This window comes from Triticum dicoccoides, chromosome 3B (assembly GCF_002162155.2).
Source record: "Triticum dicoccoides isolate Atlit2015 ecotype Zavitan chromosome 3B, WEW_v2.0, whole genome shotgun sequence".
Lineage (NCBI taxonomy): Eukaryota > Viridiplantae > Streptophyta > Magnoliopsida > Poales > Poaceae > Triticum > Triticum dicoccoides.
This window is the reverse complement of record NC_041385.1, coordinates 435,883,823-435,892,342: the sequence shown is the minus strand read 5'-3', so window position 1 is coordinate 435,892,342 and position 8,520 is coordinate 435,883,823.

Here is an 8,520-nt window from a genome sequence, read left to right as displayed (position 1 = left end):
CAATTCTATCAACGATATACCATGTGATAAATAATACTATCGTACTACTTATACACACAGGACACTTGTTTCACCATGCCAGATTATTACATCAAAATCTCTCGGAGGATAGATCAGTTCGGCAGTTGCGTGCTGCTACTGAAGAATTTCAAAGTTGATTTGGACCAGCTCTCCTTGCCGAGAAAGTTCGATTTTGACATCATCCCCTACCGCAAGATATGATTTAGATTTGATCCTTGACCATCCTTTAACATCAATCATCATGCGACCATCCTTTGTACTTACGGTATATTGAGCAGGTTCATTCACACCAAGGCTGCGCATGGTAAGATAAACTTGGCCGCGCTCGCTTGGATTGTTGAACGACTCCCTCGTTGCTCTAGGAGTTCTCTGTTTGAAAACAAGAAGACATACCCAAACAGTTAGATCAACACAATGAATCATGTGAAACAACATGGAAAGAAAAAAGAACAAAGCACTTGGGCGGCCAATGCTTACCAAGAAGGTGGACATGTCGGTTTTTGTAAGGACTTTGGTATATGAAGTGCGAACTGCAGCCCAGTCTGTTGCCGGTGCAACTGCACGGGCCGGACCAAATGCAAGTGCAAGTGTTGGTGCAGGTGCCGAAGCCGCTGCTGCCGCCGGAGATGGTGCTCCTTGTAGAGCTGGTGCTGGTGTCGATGCCCGATCCTCCGGTAGATCAGACTGATTCGCTGACGCGGTCGGTGCCCAATCCTTAGCTGGATCAGACTGAGCTGCTGCCGCTGTCAGTGCTAGAGCAACTGCCAGTGCTCGATCTGTGCGAGATAGTGGCGATCGTGTCTGGTCTGCTATGATTAGCTTTCTAACTTAGACTAGGATCCGTGACCGTGATCCAGTTTTTTTCTTCATTTCTTTTAAACGCGAGAAGGACTAATTGTGGCGTTTTTGTTAAACCAAACTGCAGTTCATCATAGGGATTCAACTTGTACTCAGACAACAGACTGATCCAATTTTTTCCAGCAATATAAGTGATGGACAGTGCCTTCGTTACTGACACGACATAAGAAGTGAAACCTGCAAAAATAGCCATCGTAGAGCAAACCAAACGGTTTATTCTGTGATGAATGTCACATGGCAAAACCTGCATCGTAAAATTGCAAGAAAAGAAAGAAAACATGACATTAAATCAATAAGATTTAGACAGTAAATCAATAAGATTTACTTGATGTGACATGAGTGAATCCTTACCAGGAAATCACTATGTTGAAGTACTAAACAGAAGATTGATCGTCCAACTACGCGTGGCATGCAGGGGCCCTGCCTACTCCCACAAGCAGGACAGTCCAAAGGTCGTGACAAATTGTATGGACCGAACATCCATGGGACTGGAAATCTTGGTGGGTGCGATAAACCCTGCAATGCATATAGATATTGGAGTGTAACCATAATTGATAAACCGTCCTCACAAAAAATATGATCTGGATACTTCAAAATGTACATACTGAATTGAGTGGACATACATTAACATAGACCGTTCTCAGGACTGACCACACACCAAAAGCGGCAGTACTAATAAACAATACAGGGTTCACAAACACAAATCAAGTACTGAACAATAGTACTTACTACAGACAAGCAAAGTTGCACTAACTAAACTCTGCAGACTATTTCTTTCCACCGACCTACGGGATGAACCCCGCATAACTGACTAGGCCATGGACTTCATGTGAGATGTCTACATGCACCATCACCATCTTGTCAACCTTGGAGAACCTAACAGAGTGGTCTTTCCACTCATAAACATGATGATGAAGACATGCCGCATCAGATTTGTTGGGACGCTTTACAAGAACCACACCCTTCGTAATCGAAGGCACATCCATGAAATTGTTGTGGTCAAGTACAGCTTCGAGAACACGCCTGACAACAATGCTATAGGAAAACACTAGTTCAGGACACGTGGCGACAAGGACACAGCAGCTGGATAGTTCAGCAGTAGAACTCATCATCAGGTCTTCCAGTTCACACGGCATGACTTTGAGAACTTCATCTCCATCGCGGACCTGGTTCTAATTCAAACAGAAACCATATTTCATTACTACCTCCGTTCAGAAATATAAGATGATTTTCGATATTATACTCCATATATGACTACATATACGCACAAAAATGAGTGAACAAAGACACTAGAACATGTCTTCAAAGGCATGAGAGCAGAGGGATTACATGCAATATCCATAACACAAGTTACTGAGGCAAATATACCCTCTTAAAAGGTAGCATTGATGTTCATAAAGTACTCCATCCGTCCCAAAATTCTTGTCTTAGATTTGTCTAGATACGGATGTATCAAGTCACATTTTAGTATTAGATACATCCGTATCTAGACAAATCTAAGACAAGAAATTTGGGACAGAGGGAGTAGTTGAAAGTAATCTATAAGAAATCAGTGTCAACCTCTCGCATGTTTTGGTCAAAAGAGGAATTTAGAACCGTCATTTGGCACACTAAAATCACATGCAAGATCACCCAGAAAGTTGTACTACCAGTACTAGTACTGCGTGTTAGATGAAAAAACACGATCAAGATCGAGAAAAAGATCGTCAACAAGAGACATTACCTGGACTTGCTTAATGAGGGATCCCGGAGAGGGGGGCTTGGACATGGCGATGGCTTTGAGCTTGTCTGTGGTAGTATCGGCGGGGTGCTTGTGCTTCTTCGTACCATGAGCCTCGACGGTTTTGGCCAGAGCCATAGACATCACGTCGGTCGGTGCTCCGGCGTCCATCCAAGAGAGGAAGCTGAGAGAGAAGAGTGAAAGGAGGAACGAGATGAGGGAGAAGCGAAGCGAGTGGGGGTTTTCTTCAAGAGAGTAAGCTGAGAGAGAAGATTGAAATGATGGTTGCTTCGTCCGTCCAACTTACTGCTGGAAAGGAGGGGGCTTTGTGATTTGACGGCTCATTGGGCATTACTGTGGCGGCTCGATCAGGGTAGTTTACTGTCACTCTACTACGGAGTAATTTAGTGCATGGCTGGTGGACCCAGGTGATGGCTGTCCCACACGTCGGCGAAAGTGAGTAATTTAGTGCATGGCTGGAGGAGGATCCGCATGGTAGAGCGTGTCCACTGTTTTTCATTCTGAAGAAAAAAATGATTACAGCAAGCATTTCCACTCTTACGACGGAGGAGTGCGAAACATGGCAGCCACTTGAACATACACAGTGCTCCTACTACTAGGCATGTGCAGTGGTTCATACATCAGTACTACACAGTCTTGTTGCTGTGTTGTGCGCATGTCAACTACTCCTATATGTAACATAGTATCGCTTTTTCGACTGTCCGGTCGAGAATGAACGGTGAGATCAATGTTAACAGAACTAGGTCCACAGCGCACGGAGAGTACAGTGCTACAGTACTCCACGAAACATGAACCATATGAAGCACATCCTATAGTGTTAGACAGGGTGTATGAAGGGTGCAGGGGATGGGAGCAAAAGTTCCCTTCTCGACCCACTTTTGGGTGTTTGGCAGAGTGCATGAAGGGTGCATGAGTCCACACTAGTAGGTTGACAAAAATACATGAAGAGGAAACAACTATATTGAGAAGAGAATGCAACCAAACACACCCACACGCTTTGTGCTACAGTGATGGATCTGCACCGTCTGAGTTTGATCCAACGGTCATGTTGCGCCGAGACATGGACATGCCCATGCAGAGGGCGCCTAAACACCACCGAAGTCCCTCTGCTTCTCGAGGCACATGATGTTGGCGATGCAGGGTGCAACCGCCCGCAGAGCCCGCTCCCAGTCGACGGGAGCCAGCTCGTCAAAGACGGCGTCCAATGGCACGAATGGATTCCGGTGACGGAGCCCTGAAAGGATTCGCCCGGCAACGGCGACGACAGCGCGCAACCCCTCCTTGTCCAGCTCAGCCCCCACCATCACGCGGAGACGGCTCAGCTCCTCAGAGATATAGGTGAAGAAGGAGCCCAGGTCAGGAAGCCGCAGCTCGTTGAAGTCGACCGGGTGGTCGAACGGGTTTAGCCCGACGGCTGACATTGTCGCGCTGGCACGGCGGTAGGCATCGCACAGCCGCAACACGTGTGTGGCAACTTGGTTCACCAAGTGGCTGAGGCGATCCTGGACCTCGTTACGATCGGCCCGCTCGCGCTCCAGCCGGCTCCCGTGACGGCCTATCGTATCTCCCGCTTTCTGCAGCAACGCCGCCGACGCCTCGAGCATCTTTGTGGTGGACGCCTGCCGCTTTTGAAGCTCCATGAACTCCCGCACATAACGGAGGAGCATGGCACTCCTCTCCTCCTTGAGCTCACGGAGCTCCACGTCCTTGGCCCTGAGCTCCACATCGTTGGCATGGAGCTCCTGTGTCAGGCGCCTCACCTCGGACTCCGTGATCTGCTGCGCCGCCATGGCACCAGGTAGAAGCAATGGGGAGAGGAAACAAAGGGGGCCAAACGGCTGAAAGGCAATGCAATCTACGGGAAGGCGGAGGGAGCCAGCCGAGGAGGGGGGAATCTTTTGGTTTTCACCATGGTAAAACACCAGTCGACGGCTTCTCACATCAGGGAGTAGTGGGTTTTTACAGGCGGAGTCATTGTGACTAATTGCTAACGCGCCTGCTCCCGTCAATCAAAAAATTAAAAATCCCGCCGCGCCTGCTCCCATCAATCAAAAAATTTAAAATCCCGCCGCACCCAAACACCAGAGCAACGCCGCGGTGGATATTTAAATTTACCTGCCAGCAAGTAGATAAAAAAAGGGGTGAAAAAACAAATGTGGCGGCGGCCTAGCTAATCGGTCGAACTAGCCCAACTAGCTAGCCACCGTGCTTCCCTAATGTACTCGGCGGGAAAGGTGGTCTTTTGTGATTTGACGACTCATTTACTTGCTTCGGCGCTACGACCAAGGAGGACCCAGAAAACGCGCGGTAGGGCGTTCCACGTCAGGGAGAATATATGTGTGCACCACCCGGGATGACCCCGAAACCGCGCGGTAGGGTGTGCCATGTCTCGGCACGGAGGAAACATGTGCGTGTAAAAATATACTGTATCAGACGTAGTACCTATGGTTCGACCTCGGGACCCAGCTAGTCGGTCGAAAACACCCCACTAGCCACACAGCTTCATCACGCAAACGTGGCACGGTTAGCTCCGTCTCGACCAGCCGCAACGTCTCTTGTTCTAGGCGATTCTTCTATTTTCCAAGCTTTTTTTAGTTGTAATAACACCACGGCAAGCTAGCACCGCTCTTCGTGTGTGCCCGTGCAAAGGTTAGACGATGGAGAGAAGAGAGATTGAGATCGCAGACCTGGGACCACCCATAAGTGAGACAACGGTCATGCACGTGTTGACGAGGCACTCCCTCTACTCTACTCAACGCAAGTACTGTATAAAATCAAGTTATGGGACAAAGCCAACAACCGTTCATTTTTTCAGGCTATCGACTTACGCTTTGTAGTCCAGGTTGCCAGTTCGAATCTCGTCTTTCAGATTTGTTAGTTTTAGGTCCAAATTTGATTAATGACAAGTGGGACCCCCGTGTGTTGTTCTGATATTTCAGTGTAGGATGGTTTTTTTGAACAAACACTTTGCGCGGTTAGACAAGTAACGGCATGAGTTACACGTATTTTGCAAGTTTACGAACAAAAATGATAGCGGCATAGAATATCACACCCACTCCGCAGCTTAGATACTATGGTGATACGAGTTTTTACACCGTTGGAAGTGAGATCCAATGGCTTGGGAGTAGTCTTTGTAATTATGCCCAATTTCCAAACTCTCCAAAGTTTTTTTTTGCAAATAAAACATTCAGGCCTCGTGTGTGCCACTGCATCTTCGATCCAACGGCTCCCCGGTGCTAATATTAGGTTCTCCCCGTAGCTTAATTACCCGCTACGGTGATATGTGCATCTAGGTCATATGATTAGTGATCAGATGGCACATGCATAGTACTTGTACTTTCTGCGCATTTCCCAAACTCTATCAGCCGTATATTGCAAAAACATTCAAACCTCCTACTGTGGGCCATTAGATCTCAGTGAACTCGTATCACCATAGAATCTACGATGCGCGAGCACCTCATACTCTCCCGTGCGAGAAAACATAAGGTGATATCGCTGCTTGGATGCTACGGTGATACGAGCTTGGAGGTCATTTGATCTGAGATCCAATGGCATCTGAGCAGTCTTTGTGCTTGTAAGCAGTGGCCGAACTCTTTTGGGGCTTTTCTGCAAAAACCATTCGAACCACCGAGGAGGTGTTGGGTCACAAATCCAACGCCTCCGAAGAGCTTGTATCACCAAGGCATCTAAGGTGTGGTGGCACATGATATTCTTACATACAGGAGAATATGATGTCCTCCTTCATCCTAGATGCTACGGTAATACGAGCTTCGAGGTTGTTGGATATGGGATCAAAGGGCATCTAAGTAGTTTTTGTACAAATTGTGTGCAATTCTCAAACTCATCAAGGTTTCCTGCAAAAAAATTAAGACACATCATGTGAGCTGCTATATCTCAGATCTACAAGCTCCAAGCAACTTGTATCGGCATATAGCATGTAAGGTATGGGGGCACATGATATTCTCCCGGGGAGGAGGGGTGGGCGGTGCACAACCAATCGGTGGTTGGGAGGGTGGGAACAAATATAATCTAAACAACCCTAAACAGAGCTCCACAGTTTTATCTAAGGTCGAGGGGTTGACCCCCGACAATCATAGCTCCGCCTAAACACAACATTTGCATGTACTGTAGTACTAGACTTAATATTCATGTTTCAGTTTCATGTTCACTTTAAATATTGAACTGAGGACCATGGATGCCTTACATTTTACTCCCTTCATTCCTAAATATTAGTCTTTTTAGAGGCTTCAAATGGACTGGCACATACGGATGTATATAGACATATTTTAGAGTCTAGATTCACTCATTTTGCTCCGTATGTAGTCACTTGTTGAACTCTCTAAAAGACTAATATTTAGGAATAGAAAGAGTGTTTTTGAACTCGTGTCATACATGCATGGGTTGGAAAAATAGATGCACTATACTTATTGGATTGTTGTTGTGTTCGTGCGTGTGTGTCTGTGTGTGTGTGTGTGTGCGTAGTCATATGCTTGATACATACAAAGTTTTCTCACCTCCATATTGTTCATCTTTTAAATTTGAATTTGCATTGGAAAACTTACTAGGGATACCATGAAATGTGAAATCCACATTGAGATCACTATATCACAAATTCACTCTAATTCAACGACTCGTCATAAATCAATTACCACGTTGAGATTAGTATTTGCAAGGAAAATACGTGTATTGTAATACACATAGATTCGTTCGGCAATTTAAAAGGTTCCTTTCGTATTCTCAAATGGTAGGACCGAACGGCGTACCAGCCAGACCTTGGCTCGTGTTGATCCTAAAAAACGGGCTCGTGTCCTTCGGTGGCGTGCGTGGTACACACATTAGGCAACCCCAACCAGTCGAGCCTCAGCGTTTCAAGTCGAAATATCTGGCGGCCAGAATTCCAGCCCTAGGAATTTCCCCTCATGTCCCCGGTCCATAATGGCTACGGACGAACAATGGAGGGATGCTTTAGTTACTAGACAACGTTACCTACCGTGCCGAGCACGGTTCAATTCCCTCGGTCGCCGCTCGTCAATGTCACCCGTCAACTACATTGCCTAGTACTACTACTACACCAGGATGAGCACAGAATTGAGCCCGTTTGTTCGCGCCTAGTACTTTTTTTGTTCGTGCCTAGTAATTGAGTTAATATATCAAGCAATGCACTAGTACTGAGGGATTATCCTTTTACTCCCTCCTTTTCGGTTTATAAGGCTTATCTCGAAATTTTAGTTTTCCCATTTTATAAGTCTCAATTTGGTTGTTCCCCATCACATGTTCAGATTTCAAGGTGCAATAAATCATTACATGCAAGTATTAAGAGAAAATTGACCAATGCATGTACTTTATGCATGCATGCATTGCAATTATTGCATTCGTAAACACAATTTTTGAGGAAGACAAACGCATTAATTGAGTGGTTTTAAATTTCAGAAAATCCAAAAGGGAGCATAAATTCTTGAAATTGAGCATGGTCACGTGATATGGCACAAACATTACTTCGTAAGTTTTTTCTTAATTCGAGACAAGCTGCTTATGACAAGTTGCACAAATGAAGAGCCAAGGTATTTTGGAACAAAGACCTGTCACATTTTTTTGAGGGAAAAGACATGTCACGTTAAGGCGAACGCTTTCACTATTGAAACCGTGGGCGTTTACGTGCCGCCACGAGTCCCCGCTTCTCATCGGCAGGTGCCGTCCCAGCAAGCGTGTGAGTCAACGGGAGGCGTGCGAGCAGACAGCTGCGCCGGCTGTCAGGGAGGCGTGCGAGAAGACCGCTGTGCAGACTCACCAGGAGGCGAGCCCTTTGACCAGGCTCCGCCGCCCACCATCGTCCCAACTGCTCCCACTTTTAATGTCGCCGGTGCTGCAGTTTAAAATCAACGCCGCACTACCCGGTATCG